This window comes from Triturus cristatus, chromosome 3_2, assembly GCF_964204655.1.
Source record: "Triturus cristatus chromosome 3_2, aTriCri1.1, whole genome shotgun sequence".
NCBI lineage: Eukaryota > Metazoa > Chordata > Amphibia > Caudata > Salamandridae > Triturus > Triturus cristatus.
This window is the reverse complement of record NC_140584.1, coordinates 1,144,857,431-1,144,879,798: the sequence shown is the minus strand read 5'-3', so window position 1 is coordinate 1,144,879,798 and position 22,368 is coordinate 1,144,857,431. Positions and strand designations below refer to the sequence as shown.

Below are 22,368 nucleotides of genomic sequence, written 5' to 3'. Positions count from 1 at the left end.
AGATCCTATACTTCTGATTGTAGAAGAATTATCAACCATTTTAAAAGATTTGGCATCGGAGATTCATGATTTGAAAACCAGTTTAGAACAAATGATGACGACAGAAACACTCACACAAACGTTGAATGACATCAATGCAAAAATTGGCGAGCACGCCAAGGAAGTACACAAACGAAAATTGCGCAAATTTAAACTAGATACTATAGATTATAAACTCGACGAGGTTTATACATGGGCTGATGCATATGCCCAAAGACACATCTTTAAAAAACCTAATGCATCTTCCTCAGAAGAAAGTGTGGCTACTGAACAGGACACTGCAATAACACGTCCACCAGCAGCGAGCGTTATCAGCTCATCAGAACCCACATCTGAGACACCAAGCACAAGTGGCACAACAAAGAAATCTTTTTTAGAGGCAGGCCAGTCCTCCAATCATCCTCCGGACGAACAAGGCGAAGCGAAAACAAACAAAATAGGAGGGGCCAAAATAAAAAATCCAGAGAACATCATGCGGAATCCGACAAGAATCTAGTGATGAACATTTCGGATGTGACTTTGACACCAACTAAACTATCGGTATTGAATAAATGCATGATTTTCATCCCCACATATAATACCAACGTTTTTGAGACAGAGGTAGCATTATTCAAATTCATGTGCAAGTTAAGGCTACAATGGTTTTTCCACCATCTTTCAAAAGAGAATATTACACCATCAGATATTGAAGAAAAAGTGTTTAAACCTAAGAGCACCTTCTTATCTCCCATTACGCACAAGTCATTGAATTTATTTGAACTCCTGGTGAAGAAGGACCTTGAGAAAATGAAAATGGAGGCAGACACACACAAAAACCTGACTAAAGCGGAATCTCTTGCTTTACGAAAACTGGCAGAAAATGAGAATATTACATTTCGGTCAGCAGATAAAGGGGGAGCCATGGTTGTAATGAATACCACTTACTATGAAGATAAAGTGCAGGAGCACATGATGGATCCCGATACCTACATTCTGTTGGATTCAGATCCCACATTAGACTTTCAAAAAATATTGGCAGAGATTCTCAAGAAAGCCTTAGAACTAGGATGGATAAACGAAATCACAAAGAAATTCTTAATATCTGAATTTCCAGCACGTCCGCATATTTACATGCTGCCAAAAATGCACAAGAACCCTATCGACCCACCTTTTATTCTGATTGTCCCAGGTTGGGGCTCAATACATGAATCCATAGGATGATATATCGATCATTTTCTGCAACCACTGGTGCAAGGTTGGGTATCTTATGTTCAAGATATAACTGATTGTCTGAACAAATTAATGGAGGTACAAATTGAAACTATGGATGAGATGTGGCTTTTTACAATTGATGTTGTAGCGTTATATATGTCAATACCGTACTCTGAAGGCCTGGAAGCTGTGGAGTGGATGTTGTGAAGGAGCAACCATGGGGAGTCGCAAAATATCTTTCTACTTGAGCTGCTACAATTCAGTCTTTACCACAGTTACTTTTCATGGAAGGGGCAATTTTTCTTACAACGCACGGGCACATCAATGGGTTTCACGGGGGCACCCACATATGCAAATATCTTTATGGCTAAATATAAGGAAACGCACATATTGCATGACGAATCCTGGCACACCATCTCAAGCTATACCTCCGGTATATTGATGACATTTTTTTTATTGTGGAAGGGTCCAAAAGAACACCTGGAAGAATGCATTAGAACACTGAACACACATCATCCTCGCATTAAATTCACCCACACAATCAGTAACTCTAACATCAACTATTTAGACATTAACATTGAATTACAACAAGGTGGATTTAAAACTCGATTCTTCAGGAAGCCTACTGATCGAAACAATGCGTAGCATTTTCAAAGCTTCCACTCTCCATCTCTAAAAAATCACCTACCACTAGCACAGTTTATCAGGATCAAACGTATAATCTCTGATTAAGCTACATGCAAAAAAGACATTGAGAATATTTCGCAGCAATTTGAACAAAGAGGGTATCCATGTGAAATCTTGGCAACAGCCAGGCAAAAAGTACCACATTTACATCGTGAACAATTGTTAACGAAAATTACTAGAACCAAAATAAAAAGGGAAGTGTGTTTTATCAAGTACTCAACAGCAGCCCCAGCCATCAAACGTAGCATCCTTAGAAGATGGTAAATTATTGAACAGGAACATGACTTCAAGGATGTGTTCGTTGCTCAACCAATGTTCATATATCTAAGATCAAAAACTTTACGTGAACTATTGAAAAAAGGTATGGTTATTCAACCCCAGAGGAAACATTTAGGAATGCGTAAGTGCTTTAACTGCGGACACTGTAGGAACGTGACTGTAGGCAACTCATTTACTCATCTACACACTGGTAAAACAATAAAATTGCAAAGAAGAAATGTTGATTTACGCAATTAAATGCCCTTGTGGTCTAGTTTATGTAGGCCAAACTTCACGTAAAATTATGGTCAGGCTCACTGAGCATAAAAGCATCATCAGGACAGCTAACATTAAATCGAAAATCCGATTGGCCGCACTCTGCAAGTCCTATCAGCGTGTTGCCCCAAAGAATTGTGGTCAATGAAGTAGCGTCGGCAGGTACGCCTATGCCAAAAGTTTCAAATGAAAATGAGTGTCGCGTTAGCCATCCCTGGACACGTGTTTCGAGGTAGTTGCCTCTCGTCAGCAGGGAGTAGGTATGTGTGTGGGGTTGCTGCGTAGGCTGCCAAAAAATATTCTCAGGTAAAGTACCACTCAAGGCGTGCAGGTGCGTAGCCATGGGCTCGTCAGCCCCACCGGCTCATGGGAGCCTGAATATAAACAAAAATCCGATTGGCCGCACTCTGCAAGTCCTATCAGCGTGTTGCCCCAAAGAATTGTGGTCAATGAAGTAGCGTCGGCGGGTACGCCTATGCCATCCCTGAGTCAAGTGTTAAATCTTGTTTAATTAAGGAATTTGCCTTGTTACTTTCAGTGTACCCCTGATGAAGGGTCTTCCCGAAATGCATTGGGATATGTAAACACTACATGAAGTTGGACACTTTAAGAATCGATTCACAGCATTGACCTATTGTTAAATTAAATAAGATGCTGTATATCATCATTTTTATTTATGAATAATTATTGTTTTTTGAAACCTTTGCATTCAAATGTGAATATTTTGTTATTTTCAAATCTGGTATTACAAATCTATTGTGTTAAGTAATGAGAATGTCATTAAGTTTAATAACTACTGTAAATTTATAGCACCAATTTTTGGGCTGGTGAAAAGCGCACCCTGTATTCATGTGACAATTTGTTTGTTCTCATGTGCTGCTAAAGTGAGCACTTAGCCATAATGTAAAAGGTGTTCTGGGTTCCCCCGCAAGCAGGCGGGAATATGCTACACTTTTTGTTTCACCTCAGGTTCACCTTCCATAGCAGTGCAAAGTCCTGTCCTAATGCTGGAAGTGAAATAGGAGGGTTCTGTCCTTTGGTTGACATATCCGAGACTCCTGCACCCTCTTATCCACCATGTAGACCTTACTTGGTAGAAAGAGTGCATCATGAGGCATAATAACATAATCACAGGACATATCTTCTGTCCCCTAACCCTCTTTTTCTAGCCAGCTTATCAAGGATAGCCAAAAGGCATATTTTTTTCTTCCAGAGTCTACCTTATCTAACCTAATAATGCTTTTCACAGACTGTGTCCAATCATTATACAAGGGGGGATTAGGATATACCCACTTCCTACAGATTTTCCTACCTACCTAAAGTATCGAATAAAACAGTAACTTCAAATTATCCCTATGAGGTCATATTTGTTCATTAATTCAAAAAATGACAAGAGATAGGCTTACCTGACTTTGGACCTTAAGAATATTGGATAAAGTCTTACTCATGTCTTCCCAGAACGATTGTATTCTTTGACATTCCAAAAACATATTTATATCTTCTGCTTTGTTAAGCCCACACTTAGGACATGCTATGACTCCACCGCTCCCAAATTTCGACAACCGGAGTGGGGTCCAATTTGCCCTCTGGATCGAAAGCAGATGATTCTTTCTTAAAAAGGCATGTTTAACCAATTTGTAAAGAAAACTCATAGATACTTGCCATAAGCTTTCCAGCGGGAGGTCCGGCAAGTGTTTTCCCCACACCTCTTTTGGCAGCATAAACATCCCCTCAGTCATGTCGATCATCAGCCAGTTCCAAGTAAAGATTTCTTTAGTCTTAGGTGCATCCAGTAGCAGTTTTTCTTCAAATACGGTAGGACTGCCTATGTTTGTACTGGGAGATTGAAACCAACTTTGTATTTGAAGGAATTAAAATTTTGCACAGAATGTTTCATCACCTCTAGGCACTCCTCCCATGTTATTAGCTGTCCTGCGTTCAGTAAGTGCTTCCATCTTAAGATACCGGCTTCCTTCAAAGGGAATGCTAACTTATCCTTGAACCACTCAGGAGAGCCAGGTGAATCCCAAATAAGGGCCAGACCTTTTTTAAATCTTTAGGGTTTGCAAACTTCTGCATAAATCCAAGGTCACCCCCTTTTACCGTTGCAGAGAACAGTCTACCTATCTCTGAACACTGAGGTCTTTCCAAGAGCATTTTCAAATTCATAAGCAGAAATGCCCAAGCATAGAATTGCAAATCCGGAAGAGCTAGACCCCCTTCCTCTTTTTCCCTCCACAGCTTCTTGCATGGGGCACTTTTGCTGTCCATTTTAAGCCGCCTACCTGTCCTTGCAATTTTTCAACCACTCGGTCTTAAAAGATAGTGGTATTGAGTTAAATGGGAAGGTGAATTTTGAAAGAATAACCATTTTTACCAAATTGGCTTTTCCAAAAACAGTTAGAGGTAAATGTGACCAACTCGCCATTAAATTGCAAAACTTCCTTCTTGGCCTTCATGAAATTTACCTCTGGAAGTACTGTGATATCTTGTGTTATTCTAACCCCCAGGTATCGCATCTGCTTCTTAATCCCCTCCTTTTCTTCCTTGATATTCCATGCCATTATCTTTGTCTTTTCTCTGTTGTCCTGATACCCCACAACCTTGCCAAAATACGTGGTCAACTTAACAACTTGAATGAATTTAGCTTTATTCGGTTTTCAATTTAGCGTACAAAAAAACCCATAAAAGCACAGTTTTACAATAACACATCACAGTTATTATACAATGATCACTAAAAGAATTAATTTAAAAAGCTGGCACAGTTTTACCATTGCATATTACAATTATTATACAATGATTTTAAAAAGGATTGGTATAAAAAGTTAGAACATCATTTACAAATCTAAAAAATAGTAAAACAATTAAGGCCTAGCAGCATACTTTAGGAAGGTGGCAAAATATAGATATATTTCCTACGTCTGATCATGCACTTCAGGAACAGAACTGTGTGTCTTACAAAGCAGTCATTATCTAAATACTGCAAAGCAAGGTAGGCCGGGCGGCATTGCCTCATACCCCATATTTTCAGTATGGGTTTGATCCACCTCTTCCTTTGTTCTAAATAAAATTTACAGAATAAGACTACATGGATTGTTGTTTGGGGTGAGACTCCGTCACAAGGACAATTTGGTAGTATTTTAGACCAGTCATTTACGGTCGGAAAACTTACCAAACGATGGAATACGTCAAATCTGAGACGTGTGAGAATAAATCTATCCTACCCACTTAATGTATATGTTAGGTAAGGTTGGATACCGGTGGTAGACTGCCTCAGTTGGTTAGTTTGCACCGTAGGCTTTGATGCATTGTTTTTTAAAAACCTTTCTTGAGATGGAACCCATCGAAGGAGGATTGTGGCAGTATTCTGGATGGCCCAGGTCGATCATAAATTCTATTTTATATTTCACCCACCTGATCTCTAAAACGTGTTCTAATTTGAGACTATCACTTAACACTTCCCTGTTGAATGTGGTTTTTAACGAGGTCCAGATCCTGTGCCATAATAGGACTGATTGCACCTTTATTATGTCTGTAATATATGGTAGCCCCAACTCAGTGTGGCAAATATAGGTCGATGTACAGCATGAGACCGCCAGTAAATACCTTAAAAATGCGTTCTCTACCCTCTGGATTTCGTTTACATCGCAGTATCCCCATATCCCAGCCCCATAGGTAGCCGTGCTAATGCACTTGGCTTGATAGATTTTAATCAGTTGTACTGGGGGCCTCTTTCCAAGCTTTTGTGAAAAATTCACTAAGGCTGTCGTTGTTCTCATAAAAAGAAGTTTCCTGGCTTTAATGGTCAGGCTCCATGAGCCCTTGTGGTCGATTAAAATTCCTTAATAGGGGTACGTTATAGTGGTTTCCACCTTTTTACTTTCTACATAAGTATCCCTCTGCTTCCTTCCACCTCTCCCACAATTCATTCTGAAAATTTTATTGGTGTTTATTTTAAGTTTTTCATAAACTCATTATAGCTATTGAGAGCCCGTTGTAGCCCTATTGGTGTTCGGGCCATAATTACAGCGCTGTCCGCGTAGAGTAGGGCAGGTATAGGGCATTTTTGCAACTGAGGTAAGTCCCGGCACCCTTCCAGCCAAGCCATTGGTGTATAGAGTGAATAGGAAAGGTGCCAGAACACAGCCCTGTCTAACCCCCCTCTCCACTTCGAATGACGCTGTACACTGTCTCCATTTGGTCCATACTGTACCCAAGCTTTTTCATTTGTATAGAGTTCTCATAGGAAATGAATTAAGGGAGCCTCCACCCCCATTGCCGCTAAGATACTCCATAGTTTTTCATGGCGTACACAATCGAATGCGATAGTGAGGTCGACAAAGGCCAGGTACAATTTTCCCTTTCTCGCCTTTGTATATTTTCCCATAAGGATGGTTAAATTAAGGCCCTGTTCTATTGTACCCAGCCCCTCCTTCAAACCAAATTGAAGGTCTGATAGGACATTAATGTCCTCTGCCCATTGCTGGACCCAATTAAGGACTATACGACCTGCCACTTTGCCCACAGAATCCAGCAAAGAAATGGGGCGGTAACATGCCAGATTCTGTCTGTCACCTTTTTTAAAGATCGGTACCATAATGGACTCTGACCACGTTTCCATATGTCCGATCTTGCAACAAGCCGCTAACACTCGCGTTAATAATGGACCCCATAGCTCTATGTTATGTTTGAAAATGTCAACAGGTAATCCGTCTGGGCCCGGAGCCTTTCCCCCCTAGCTAGCTTTTAGTGCAGATTGTACCTCTTCTAGGGTGAAGGCTAAGTCTATTGATGGAAGACTAGGGCCTGCAGCACTTACAGCTATACCATCCTCCTCCCTTGCCTGTCCAAAGATATTGGAAAAATGTTCCACCCAATGTCATTCATCAATTGCAATTTCTATGGTAGGGGTGTCTTCTGTTGTCAGAAATGGGGATTTTACCACACGCCAGAAGGCAGTACTGCCCTTTGTTAACACTTGCCTTATGTAGGTCGGCCCGGTTTCGTTTAATTCTCCTTTATGTGTTTTTACGGCCTGGGTATAAGCCTTCCTACACTGATTTATTTCAGTCCTATCCCTTTCTTTTTTATGTAATGCGTGTTTTAATTCTGTATAGGCTTTTTTACATTTACCATTGAACCACCCCTTGTTCTTCCCATTCCTCTTTTTTATTTCGACTTTCAACGTATTCCTGATTATTTCTGGTATTTGGGCATATGTTTCCAGTACCTACTCGTGTGGTGTAAAGTCGTTCAGACAGTTCATGATTGATTTAAAACTTTTCTTGAACCACTATCTTAGTGATCTTGTGCGGTTCTACCTTGTCCTACTTTAGGGAGTAACCATTTATTTTATCAATTACCAGATTTGGAGCCGCATATATCCTCTTCTTATGGAGGCTACAAGTTTTTGAGGGGAGAGATATAGACACGCTCAAGGAAAAATGATCGCTTATGGCGTTCTTGTGCATTTTATAGCTCAATAGGCGAGGAGCGAAACTATTCAGGATTATTTTAAAATTAATAATCAAACTCAGTCCTCTCCCATTGAAGGTCTGGGTAAATGGAATTGATGGTGAACTTAATACGTTAGCAAAACCCAAGTCCAAAACAAATAGAATCTCATTTAAGGCATCCCCATAAACAGAATGCGGGAAATGGGTAGACTGCAGTTATCTTCATCTAACAGTCCGCAGGTTACATCATTATTATGTGGACACAAAGCCATATTAAAGTCCACCCCCACACAAATAAAACGTTCTCTTTACTGCCATTCGGAATTTCCTGTAGGGTATTTCTGAACTGTTTTAAAATGTCCACCAGCTGCTCCTTCTTTGCATTGTTATAGAAATTAATCAGGACGAAAGAGTTTTGTTTATCCATATTCATCATCACAAGTTGATAATTCGGTTCTGAGATTATTAAAGATATTTTGTCTATCGTCAGCAAATTAGAGACATATATGCTCAAACCTCCCTTCGGCCTCACATGTATAGATGGTATAGCAGGTGTGTGATAGGTCTTATAGCCTTCAATGTGGATTTCATTCAGAGACCACGTCTCTTGCAGACAAAGAATATTGAACTTCCCCACAAATTCATGCCAGAGATGATTAGTTAATTTGGACCGTAGACCCGCTATGTTCCAGTATAAAATCGTAACACTATTCTCATTATCAGTAAGTATTTTTGGGGTGTCACATGCTACATCAGTGGGTGAAGAGGTCACTGCGCTCCTATCCTTGTTTATTCCCGGCCCCATCTCTGGTCTACAATTTGGAATGTCACTGATACCTAGGGAATTGTCATCTATACTTTCGCTCTGTTTCTTCAGCCTGTCTTCATCCCCTACAAGAACACTCTTAGGACTCGAGTCAATAATTTCTGATTCTAAAAAAATTTTGGCCTGCGGATTGCTTAAGGTGTTTTTGATTCACTGACCCAGTCAGTCTATCTCCTCTAGGGAAGGGAGTAAGGCAAACCGATTTCCCACCGGTACATTGTATGTGTACTGATTTCTCGCCTCAGCATCTCTACTAATACCGCCAATCTCCAGCGCAAAAGACGGTTGGTAAAAAAAAAGCTGAGGGGCAGTATATTAATGCCGCCCGCGAGCATGCTATTATTCCCTGCCTTCCATAAAATGTTCTCCACTAGCTGGGGTGTTCTAAACGTTAGCACCACACAATCACCTGATAGGGTTTTTCGATCTTTACCAACCCACTTGACCCTACGGGCCATCTTAAACTCCATAAAGCCAGCCTTCATGCTCTACCAGTGGAGTGACCTGTTTCTTAAAGTTTCACAGGATTTGCTATCTTGTACCCTTAGTCTGATTACATTTGCGAGTACAACCGTATATGGTGTAACTGCTGGTGGTAAATCTAGGTAAGATGGTTCAGTGGAAATTGTCCTGGCAAATAAGGGCGTTTTAGGTTGGTTGCAAGGAGTCAGGTTAGAACTCTGATCTTGTGTGGCTGCTCCCTTGTTACCCCTATTTAGCATGGCATTTGGATGTTGGCCGATTGTATTAAGTATGGAAGTACATGGGGGAAGAGGGCGATCTGACTGGTGAGATTTAATTATGTTAGACCTTATAGTTTCTCTATTCTGGTTGGTATGTTGTCGGTCGCTCCGTGGTTTAGTACTCATGCGTATTTCAGGTTTGCGATTTCCCTCTTGCCTGCGGTCATTAGTTGTATGTTTGACAGTTTCCTCCCTGGCTGAAAAGTTTGTCAAACGTACCTCAATCTGGTCTACTCTTTTCTCTATCTTGGCTAGTGAGTCGATTCGATTCATAAACTTTATTCGATTCAAAAAGAAAGAATCATAAAAGTATACAGAACTTAATTTAAAAAAATGAAACATAATAACACCACTAAAAAATCATTCTACAATTTATACATTTAAAGAATAAAAAGAAAAATGTGTACAATTTTACATCATTTGTCAGAGAGCAATGGGAACCATAAAAGGTTTTTAGACCAAACTAGCTATACCGTTTCCTGATCTGGAGTGACAATCTTATAAAACTTAACATAGCACAACATACTCCAGGGGATGATAATGATAAAAAGTAGTCATAACCTTCTTTATAATTACATGGTTGCTGTTCTTTTAAAATAGGCTTAATAAACCTACTCCTTGGTTCCTTATATAAAGAACAAAAAAGAACAATATGGATAGTACTTTGACTAACTTTGTTAATGCAAGGACAAGGGGGCAGCCTCTCACACCAACCCACTTGTTTTGGAAAGGCAAAAAGAAAATGAAGCGTGTTTAGTCTAAACCTTGTCAAGTAAAAACGCCATTGCACGTGAGTGGTAAATGTTAAATAAAATTGGTGCAGTAGTTTGCCCAAGCAGTTTATTGACTGGTCTAGACATGACATGCTTAAACTTTTACGATAACTTGTTTTAATTAGAGTTTTTATGTCTCCCTGTATTTTTTCGGGGTTATCATAAAAGTGGCCCAGGCCTATTCTGTGCAAAGTATCGCTAACGTATGAAAGCCATGGGATCTGCATTGCATGATCAAGATTTTTGCAGTCTTGGAGGATATCTTTAGAGAGCTGAAGGTCTTCTGATAGCCATATTTTACCCCATAATAATAAGGGCGAAATGCGAATTATGTCAGTCACATATTCCATTCCCATCTCAGTGTGACAGAAACTGTTAGATGAACCTGATGGGATTGACAACAAACGCTTCATAAATTTGTTTTCCATGACCTGGATCATGGCTGGGCTTTCTGTGCCCCAGACCCCTGCCCCATAAGTGGCCACAGATAAACATTTTGCTCTATACAAGCTTTTTAATTGTGCGACCGGTTTTTGCCCTAGTTTACTACAAAAGCGAAAAAGACCCTCTATGGATCGACTAGCACTTTGTACTCGCACCTTCATCAAGGGGACCCAACTCAATTTGCTGTTAAAAAGATTTCCCAAGTAATTAAAATTATCTACTTTTTCAATGGTGTTGTTGGTTACCATAAACTTACGGGTTTTTGTCCCTTTTGGACCACAGACCATTGCAAAAGATTTTGCAAAGTTTACCTTTAGGTCCAGGTCCAGCATGAAGTTATTAAATGCATCCAGACAAGTCTGCATGCTATTTGCTGTGAGGGTCATTAATACCGTATCATCGGCATAAGATAACATAGGTATCTTCTTGCCGTTTACCTTTGGGAAATCAGAGCAATGATCCAACAAGTACTTTTCCAAGCCATTTGTATAAACTAGGAACAAAAAAGGCGCTAAAATGCAACCTTGTCGCACACCCTCAGGTGAGGGGATAGATTTTGTTTTTTCCCCCCCTGGCCCAAACCTTATTGCCACGGTTGTAGCTGCATTTAATCTGCGGAGCAGGGTAACCAAGGGTTCCTCAAAACCCATATCCTCCATCATTCGCCATAATTTATTTCTGCAAACAGTGTCAAAGGCACTGGATAAGTCCATGAAGGCCAGATGAACAGAAGAATTCCTGGCCTTCATGTACTTACTCATAATCAGTGCCAAATTTAGACACTGTTCGATTGTTCCCTTTCCTCTTCTGAATCCATATTGGGAATCTACAATTAGGCACACAGAGTCTGCCCACATCTCCAATCTAGCAAGAATTATCCTTCCCAGTAATTTACATGATGCGTCAATTAATGATATTGGGCGATAACAACGAGGATCGCTCTTATCACCCTTCTTGAAAATCGGCACCACCACTGCCTCCTTCCAGGATAGGGGAATACGACCAACAATAACCACTTTAAATACATTTAACAGCAATGGGGCCCATACAACAATATTATGTTTAAAAAAGTCCAATGGCACTGCATCTGGGCCAGGGGCTTTTAATGGAACACCTTTCCTCAAGGCCTCTTCAACTTCCTGCAATGTAAGCGAAGAACTAAGCAAAAAAGCTGTCAGCGAGAACTCCATATCCTTTGTTTCATCCTGCAGTCCTGAAAGCGCTACTGAATTGGGATTAAAAATTGCCCCAAAATGTGTCTCCCATGTCTCACCCGTTATCTGCATCACCATATTATCCTTATCATTACTCGAAAATAGGGGGCGATTTACCACTTCCCAAAAAAGCTTGCTGTCTTTTAATTCTGAGGCCTTCTCTAAATCATCCCAAGCGAGGTTTTTTAAGTCCAACTTCCGTTTTCTAATTGCCTCTTTATAGGCGCCTCTAGCCGTTTTTACCAGCTCCTTATTCCTTGGTTTTTGTTGCAAAGCCATTTTTAATGATTTTAAGGAGGCAGAACATACAGCATCAAACCATTTAAAACCCTTGATCTTGTCATTACCAATTGGTTTTTTAAGATACTCTGCCACATTTCCACATAGAATTTCAAAGTTCGTAATAACAATTTCAGGGTCAGTTGTTGGTAATATGCAGGACTCAATTTCGGAGCTATTGGCACTTAAAACCTCCGCCTCTAACCCAATTGCGTCTACTTTCCCCCACTTCAAGATAACACCTTGGTTCCTATTATATTTTATAGGTTGGTCCCAGATTGGGTGCTTTGTGCTAACAGGGGGGAATAATGTTAGAATCAAAGGGTTGTGATCGCTTGCCAAATTTGCAAGCGTCTCAAGTTTGTCAATGTATTGAGAGTAACCACTGGACACAATGGCAAAGTCAATAACACTCATCGAGCCTCTAATTCCCTGAAAAGTTGGTATTGGGAGGGAATTTGGGGCAACCCATGGTTCCATTATGCATAAATAATTAATTACAATAATGTTATTTAACGCATCACCGTGGGGTGTGTGCTTAAAATGTTGCACAGGGTGTTCATTTAGATCTTCCAAGCCACATACATTTGACCCACCAAATTTACACAATGAACAGTTGAAATCACCAACCCAAATGATAAAAAGTAGGGGTAAATCGCTACGCACCTTGGATATAGCTTCCTGCAAGCTCACAATTACAGATATTTCATTTTTATCAAAGACATTATGATGCCAATTAATCAACAATAAGGGCACAGGAAACAGAGATTGTAGCAAAAGTAATTGGTACCAGGGAGTATCCACTATTTTGGTTGTTGTTAAATTATTCAATTTTAGGGAAAATGCAGTCAGTATCCCACCCTTTGCCCTGCCTGCCTGTGATGGCACAGCTAGTACACTAAAGGACTGAAAACCATCAATATCCTGATCAGTTCTACTCCATGTCTCCTGAAGACACAACATATCATGGCTACCCGCATAATCCAGCCATGCCTCATCTTGTAGTCTCCCAGAAAGGCCTGCAATATTCCACAAAATCAGGCGGAGCCTTGTTTCCCCTAACAGATTACCTGGATGTTCAATACGGGTGGCCACATCCAACCTAGGGGCAGGCAAGGTCAGCTCACAGTCTACAATATCACAAACCTCTGATTCCAAGAGATTATCCCGTTGTACATTACAAGTTAATACCACCTCATTAGTATTATCCCTCGATCCATCATAACTATGTTCCACTAAAGAACTAGCCTTTTCACTGAATAATTCAATGGACTTTTGACTGGTTGGTAGTCAGTCTATCCCCTCCATCCCCATGAGTGGGTCAAAACGATTACTTAGGGGAATATTATTTGGCATCCACCAAAGGTATTCCTCACCCTGGAATCTCATTCCATGATGATTTCGTGGTGGTTGTAGAGGAATATTACTTGGTGTCCACCCGAGATATTTCTCACCCAGGGGTCTCATCCTAGGATAATTTTGGGATCGTTGAAAAGCAACATGCTTTAGATTGGGGTAAAAGTATTCTAAGCCTATACATTGTATATCCCCCAATCTACCAAACCTTGGTTTACAACAAATAAAATATTTGACCCAATTGTCCCTAAAGTTTATGAGAATACAATCCCCCTCCAAATCTTTCTCACTTGGCCCCACCCAAGGAACCCTTCGGACACTTAATATTTCTGTTCTAGAGGCAGGGGGAAGCGCCCTATTTTTATTGAGCCAAAAGGTTACTTTATTTCTGAGATCCCTGTTTGATTCCAATTGATTTGGCCTGACTCCTGGGACTCCTGTCAAAATTGCGATAAAAGGAGCACAGTCAGGGGGTAGATCTACACAAACCGGCTTCTTTAGTGGAGCTTTTTCTCTATGATTTATAGGTCCCTGTTGTGGTATTACCCTTGGCCCAGAAGTTACTGCCTGCTTGGGTGCGGATAACTTTGATGTGGATGCAGCGGCCACTGCGGGCTTTTGCTGACAACCCATAGCAACCACCAAAGTAGAGTTATTTGAGGCAGTTTGTAAGGGTACTTTAGCAAGAGTAGCAGTTGCGGCCATTTGCGACACTGCAACTTGATTTTTTGGTCCCACTTTCTTTATAGCATTGGGGTTACCCCCCATGGTTTCAATAGGTTTACTGTTCTTAGCCAATTTCTCAAGACAACGAGTATTGACCGATATAAGATGTTCTAATTGGTCCAGTTTCAAATTTACTATTTGCGTTCTTTCTACAAGAGGCGTCAGAAGCCCTTTACCAGCTTTTCAATGTTAAGCAATAATTCATCATTATTTGGGCAGGAATGATTTGTATGTACATAATCCCCAGATGAATTTCCCCTTTGTTTTGCTGATTTCGATGTTACTCTTAAAGTATTTATTTTTACTGTTTTGGCTCTACTACCTTTATAGTGACCCCCTCCTCTTTTCCGTTTACTAGTTTTTATAATTTCAATTCCTACTGGCTCGGGTTCTAAAACCTGGGGTTGTGTTAATGTGGGCACTATGAGGCTCAAATTACAGTTTAGGATGCTATCCCCACTAGCAGTGCTTGATGATATACAGTCTTCATTTGGGCAGTCCACCAGGTCAATCGAAGAAATTAAGTGAGAATTAGAATTCATTACAGGAATTGGGCTATCTACCAGATCATTTACTAAGCTTTTTTCAGGGGTAATTATAGAACCAATACGTCCTAATGAAGAGCGTTTCCCCGATACCAGATCTAGTGAGTGACGCTTTTCTGTAAGAGCAATTTCTTTTTCCAATATCCCTGTTGCCCTAATTATAAAATCATCCAAAGTTCCAGTTGCTTTAACACTACTCGTTTTCAGTGTAACCTGCCTACCCTTTCCGGAACGTAAGGCCATCATGGGGAAAATCTTTTAAAAGGAGTAATACAGGACAAGATCCCAACTGAAGGAAACAACCTATAAATCAGACCATTAAAAGAAAATAATAACACTTAAAAGTATAAAACAAATACTTCAGGTCTGTGATGAAAGAGGACAAGCCCGGCCCGTCCTTATTCGTCCTTGGACGGCCTTAGACGGCCCACCCTTTGCCCGGGCTTAGCCCCGGGCGCTGCCGCGCTCTTCCGCGCGGCGGCCGCACGGCCTTCTAAAATAGCAAAAGGAAGGAGTTATGGGCGGGGGGGCGGGGCCAGCAGGGAGAGCAGCCCAGGTGAAGCAAATTGGGCTCGCAGGGACTCCTGGGTGATGGAGTCCCTGCTAACGTGCTCGCAGCCCTGCCAGCAACAACACGCCCCAAGTCCTAGCACAGGAGACCGCTCCTCTCCCAACAGCAGCTCCCGCTGATGTCACACGCGCTGCGGGACCCGCGGAGCGGGTCCGGCGAGTTGCTGTGGGTTTTCCAAAGGGCAGAGGGTGAAAAAAGAAGCAGCAGCAGACCGGTGGCAGGTCCAGACAAAGGGCAGGTGAGCGTCCCACGAACAAAGTCCTGGAGCCTGTTTTTACTCCGTGGGCGGGGGGGCTAGTGAGTCTCTCTGGAAAAGATCTAACTTTTCGACTAACATAGTTAAGTTCCTTAGGTCAGTGCCCTGGGGATTTGTTTTTGCCTTGTTACCTCTCTCTTCCATGGTTTTCAGAGTACCTTTTTCTACTCCAGTTGCTTTTTTGCCGGGTTTGGCGGTTTTAGCCAAGTTCGGGGCGACTGTCTTTGTAATCATTTTATTTCCCCCCTTTCAGTTTCCCCGTTCCCCTTATCTGTGTGTGTCAGGTTTATTTGCCGCTTCTGTGGGGGTTGTATGAAAGAGTCATGATCGCTAAATATTTTTTGGTCTGACACATTTTGAATGGAGCTATTCTGAGGTACAATATCATGTGAGTCCCCCCCTGGAGGGCCTACCACCCCTACGTTTGCATTATTTGACCCTTCCATCGTGCCTAACATACCTGACACTAGTGACTCTTCTACGAAAGATATCTGTTTCTCTATTGCCCCCATTGCCCCTGTGAGGTAGCTCAGTAACGTTTGCTTTGTATCTCCTGGACCTTTTTTTCCATGTGTAGGGTGAGCAGTTCCCACCTTTCTTTTCCCTATTCTATCTGTGTTATCTGCTTATCAAACCCCGACACCACACAGATATGTATGTTAGTGAGGCAAAATAGCATATATGAATTGGCAAGTTGAGACCCCTTTTCACATGCGGTGCTCTGTCCGTAACGTCGACTAGTACAACTTGCGCAAGAGTGGCCTGCAGATCTGCCGTATAAATCATAAGGTCATCAGCGTACAGAGCTATTTTTTTTACCCAAATATTTCACCTAGAGGGGGAGATCCCTGGCTCATTTCTAATTCTTATTGCCAGCGGTTTGATATACAAATGAAACAAGAGTGGGGACAGTGGGCAGCCCGGTCTCATCACTCTAGTTATTTTTAAAGAGAGGCGTCAAACTCGCATTCACCAAAACTTTGGTGGTCGGTGAATTATAGATTGCAGCAACTGATTTACAGAATCTGTCTCCTAAATGTAGGGGTTTCATGGTTGATGGGAAGAATACCTCTTCTCAAACCATTTGCTGCCCTCTTTCGTACCAGAAAGCACCTGACTACACCACAGAGAGTGTTTAACTAGAAGAAGGAAGTAGGAACTCTTGAGGGATAAAAAAGCACACTTCAAGAACAGCCCTTATTACCTGAGACCAGTGTGTATCAAACTTTATATAAAAATGTTTGTTAGGGTTGGGACAAGTAAGATGGACAGGGAAGTAATACCTTGCATTCATTATTCAAGCCAGTTGCACACGGGAAACTGCATGTACAATGCGGATGGAACCACGTGTTCTGTTACCAATCAAGCGTTACTATGCTTGCCTTTAACATACATATTCCTTTATCACCCTTGCCTTTACAACAGTTTATGTTGTAAAGGCGGCAAAGGCCGCCAGTGCTCTAGATTCAGAGCGAATGGGCGGGGGGTAAAAGGTCTTGAAGACATGGAGGGACTTCCTCCAATGAATTCCTGAGAATGGAAGTAACAGTAAGGATCGGGATGTGGCTTGGTGAGTGGGGCTGGGGCCTGGGTTTTAGTGCTCAGGACGGGGGGGCGTTGGCGTAGTTTTTAGGGCCCAGAGCGAGGGGCTGGAGTGTTTTTAAGGCTGGAGTCGGGGTAGTTTTTAGGGTTGGGGGCAGGTTTTAAAGTTTAGGTCACTGTAGTTTCAAGAGCTGAGGCAGAGGTGGAGGAATCATATTGCCCTACGCCCGAACCATGTTGTTTTTATTGATGGGCAAGAAGATTTCATGTCTATTTTGTCCGACGGACGAGTAGACAGTAAATCCCGTTAATAAAACAGGCTGTCTGGACTCTGGGAATACTACTCACAACAAGTATCCTAATGGAAACTATACAACTATGTGAATAACAAAATGCACATAAACCCAACAGTAAGCATTAGCTTTTTAAAGACGAGAACCCTCACTCACCACTTGGGTGACATGCTTCATCATTGGTTTCACTGAGTGGGCTACAACTCTCCCTCTGGAGAGGAGCGTGAGGTGTTTTTCACTCCAATGTTAGAGGTGAATGAGGGGCACAGTGCAAAAATAATATCAAATGTGCATTAAAACCATCTCATGAAGGGAAAAATAACGTTAATGACTATACCCAATGGATGGAGTTAAAACCAGTGTGACGATAGGAGTAAAGATATTTCCTATCTAACTAGGTCGACATGTTTCTGCCCAGGGGACAAAGAGTTCCAGGCATTCATCAGGACCATTTAGCTTATCACTCTGCAAAAATGTGAATAACGAAAACCATACTTATGTAAAATATAAGTGTTGCCGAGACCGACTCTTGTCTGGTCTTCTTGCTGTAATGAATAAATGCACTTATTAGTAATTCACATATTCTTATAAAATTTTGACATATTAACCACGTATCTCGTGAAAATAGTGCCTAATAACACCACCAAAGTGAAAACCACATGAATAAATCATTATTCTCACCAAACTCTGGGAATTACAGCCAATCAGAAGCTTGCAGAGAGCATTTGAAGGCATCTGATTGGCTAGCAGCCCATGACTGAGCTCTAGCCAGTGATTGACTGGGGGAGTGAAACGTCACTCAGCCTCTGCAAGTAGTAGTTTGTGGCCGCCGCAAGGCTCGCATTCAGGTAAAATAAGCGCTGTTTTGCCCGCTACAGCATTGCTAGTATTTGGAAATGTGTGTTTGGATGATCACATAACAAACTGTACAGTACTTGATCGCGTGATATTGTGACGGAGGTGCCACTTTTCTCTTAGCAACCATAGGTAAAGATTAGTACAAAATTCTGGGCCTGACCTGCTGTGGCGCCTCACAAGAGGACGTCAAGAAAGCTTATCGCAAGCAGGCGTGCTGTGCTACACCCTGACAAAAACAAGGAGCCGTGCTCTGAGGACCGCGTCATGGAGATTGCTGAGGCTTCAGACGTGTTTACTGACCCCAAAAAATGAGAATTCTTCAACAAGTATGGTGAAGGTCTGAAGGGCATGAGTGGCGGGCTCGGTGGACCCAATGGTCCCTCATTCAGTTACACTTTCCACAGTGATCCTCATGCTATGTTTTCTGACGCAGCAATCCTTTTGATACGTTCTTAAGTGAACGGAAAGTGATGAGGACATGGACGTTGATTACCCATTTGCCAGCTTTGAAATGAGGGTGGATTGGGTAACATGGGTTTTCTGCGGGCTTGGCGAGGACGTGATCACGTCCGCAAAAAGCAAGACCCTGCAGTAGTGCGTGAGCTAAGGTATCTTTAGATGAGATCTACAGCGGCTGCACCAGAAAATGAAGATTTCTCATACGTGCCTCACTGCCTGAATCCAGACCGCAGAACTGCGCGCTCCAAGGACGAAATCCTAACCATAGAAATCAAGAAAGGGTATGAAGATTACCTCCCCTAAGGAAGGAGATGAAACACCCACAAACATCTCCTCTGACATATGTTCTGAATGTCTTGATAAACCCCATCCAGTCTTCAGGAGGTACAGCTCCGACATTATCTACCCAGGAAAAATCAGCCTGAGAGAGGCTCTCTGTGGATGTACCGTCAATGTCCCGACCCTGGACAGCAGAACCATCCCGACCGTCTTCAAGGACGTAATTGAAATGGAGAATCCCAGGCAAAGGCCTCCTGCCACCCAAAGCCCCAGAGCAGCAGGGTGACCTCATACTCGAGTCTGAAGTGAAGTTCCCAGACCGAATTCCTCCTTCCTCAAAGGAAGTACTGGAGCAGATACTGCCCACATAGCCACAATGACAGGACAATCGTACTGGAAAATCAGTGTTTGTTTACAGCCCATATCTGGCAGGAGAGGGTGCTGTATGGCCTCCTGAAGAAGAACTGTGTAAAAAGCAAGAGTTATACAGAAATATCAAATAGTAACATGCTTAAGCACTCTTATATTAAAACGGGTTTCATTTCATGTTAAGTTTTTACCTACACAAGGCCAGCCTGACCAAAGTTAGTCTCAGAGTGAAACTCAGGGTTGCATTTTGGCAAGCTGTTTTTCGCCAATATAAAGCGGGGTATCTTGACTGTGGTGCCGGGCGACACCAACGCTGTTCACCTCGCGGTTGTGACTGCAGGCCTACTAATGTAAATAATCACGCTGGGACAGTGTCGGTGTTTAACTTGGTCCGCCGCCGTAGCCTCAGTGGCGTACATGCGCGCGCGACCTTCTTTTATTCTTTTATGTCACGTGACCTGACGCGTACGCCCCAGGTGTATCGCGTCATGATCACGACATCACATTCCTCCCCAACAAACATAGAAACCAAAATTTTACTCGAAACCTTTCGGAGATTGCAATTCCCGCCCGATATTCACTTTTATCACAAACAGTGCAATTCAACGTAAATACGTGGAACAGTCTTACGTGAGGTAGTCCTTGAGACGACAGGAGGGCTCAGGATTATTCCGCAGACTGTAATGCGACGCACCTCGTCCTTGTGAGTCTCCGGGATCTCCACAGGGCTCTTCAACGGGAGTCACAGTCCCATGAGACTGTCGCTCGGGACTCAATGCCGGGTCATGGGTCTCTCGCTGCTGCGATGACCATGGATAGTCATTTTCTCCTGAGTCATCCGTGGCCAACTCTGTCGTTCCACCTCCGGTGGCACCATCTTCCACCCGACCTTCCGCACACCTTGTGTCACAGGTGCTGCCCCCCTGGTCGGTGCCTGCTTCTCCTTGCTGCGGGTTGTACCTTTTAAAATATGATACGTTTCTGGTTATTCTCTCCCTCCCACGAGTAGCCGTGATGCAAGTTCCTTTGACGGACTCCACCGTCCACGGTTCTTTCTCAAAGTTCAAGCGGAATTTGCTTCCCTGCGCCCTGTTCTTGAGGAGCACGGTGTCCCCTCTGAGGATATTGTGTACGACAGCTCTTCGCCGGGTACTGGCATGAGCATGTGCTTTCCGTCGCCGGGCATCAATGGCACTGTCCTCAGGAGTATTTGGTCGCCACTCAGGGTGGTGAGGGATCGTGTCAGTGACGACTCTTCCCATCAGTAGATGTGCGGGAGCCACTCCAGTGGTCGTGTGAGGTGTCTGGTGATAGCTCCGGAGAAAAGTGAATATGGCCAATTCTACGGACTGAGCCTTGTCATGGGCAATACGTATTACTTTATTAAGTGTCCGCATGAATCTTTCGGCCTCCCCGTTCGCTTGCGGCCAGCGGGGAGTAATCCGGCAATGATGTATACCCAGCGCTTGCAGGTATGCGGCAAATTCTTGGCTCTGGAAAGGGGATCCATTGTCCGTCCTGATCTCTTTCACGAGTCCATGGGTAGCCATGATCTTCTCAAGCTTAGGAATGACTTCGTTTACACTGAGTGCCGACAGTATCTCCACTTCAGGATACTTTGAGTGATCATCGATGGCTACCAAGGTGTGGCGTCCCTCTGGAAGACTACCAAAATCTACACTCACTCGGGACCAAGGGACCCTCGGCCGAGGTTCCATGATGACAGGGGCAGGTCGGGGGGCCTCCCCCGTGACCTGGCACGAGGGGAGGACCGGACCGTGGCTTCTACCAGGTCATCCATGAGTGGAAACCAAACTTTTGTGCGAAGCCGCGATTTTGTTTTCACCATGCCTTGATGTATTACATGGGCCAGATCTACCACCCTCTGTGTCAGCGATGTAGGAATTGCTAACCGGTGTCCTCGTAGCAGACACCCAGTGTCATCCTCGGTGAGTTCGTCTCGTACATGGTACAAGCTGTCCATTATTCGTTGTGCCATGGTTGTCAAACTCTTCCACTCCTCCTTTGCCTTGTTCCAGCTGTTGCTCCGGACAGCTCCCTTGGCGCGCTGCAGACACTCATCCTGGCTTGTGGCTTGCTGGAGACTGGCCATGGAGATGGGTATTGAACAGGATCGAGCAGTGATACATCTTACATACTCCTCGGTGTCAGCGGCCTCCTCCATTTCTTGGGCTGTAGCTTTCCGAGGGTGGCGGGATAGGTAGTTGGCCGGATTTTTGGACCCGGGCTGGTATTCTATCTTACAATTATAGTTCTGTAGTTGCAGCAACCACTTTTCAATTCGTGGCGGTGGCTTGGTTGAGGTCCCAGAGAAAAGTGACACCAGCGGTTTGTGGTCTGTTGCTACTACAAATGGTTTCCCATACAAGTACAAATGAAAATGGTGACACCCCCAGTGAATTGCGATGTCTTCCTTTTCTATTTGTGAATATCTTTGCTCCGTCGCGGTGAGGGATCTGCTAGCGAATGCCACGGGAGCCCATTCTTCTTGAGGATTCTTCCTTTGTAGGAGGACTGCTCCCAGCCCGACCGGACCAGCGTCCACGGCAACTAGGGTTAGCTTGGCGGGATCAAAGAATGCCAGGGTCGTGGCTTCCGAAAGCGTCTCCTTGATTTTCTCAAATGCCTGGGCTTGTTCACTGCCCCACTTCCACGGGGTGGATTCCTTGGTCAATTCCCTCAGGGGGGCCGTCAGGTTGGCCAAGTCCTGGATGAATCTTCCACAGTAATTGACCATCCCAAGGAAGCTGCGAACTTCCGTGACATTGGTGGGAGCGACCGCTTCTTTAATGTCCCTCACCTTCTCCGGATCGGGATTTACCCCTTCCGTGGAGAATGTATAGCCGAAGAATTGCAGTTTGGTGCATAGGAACTCGCATTTCTCTCGATGTAGTGTGAGGCCGGCTT

At 43.2% G+C, this 22,368-nt stretch overlaps 1 pseudogene; it reads left to right on the top strand.

Moving 5' to 3' along the window:
• The first annotated feature begins 537 nt into the window (after positions 1-537).
• LOC146859286 (dnaJ homolog subfamily B member 1 pseudogene) lies at positions 538-19,442 on the top strand (annotated as a pseudogene).
• Positions 19,443-22,368: the final 2,926 nt, after the last annotated feature.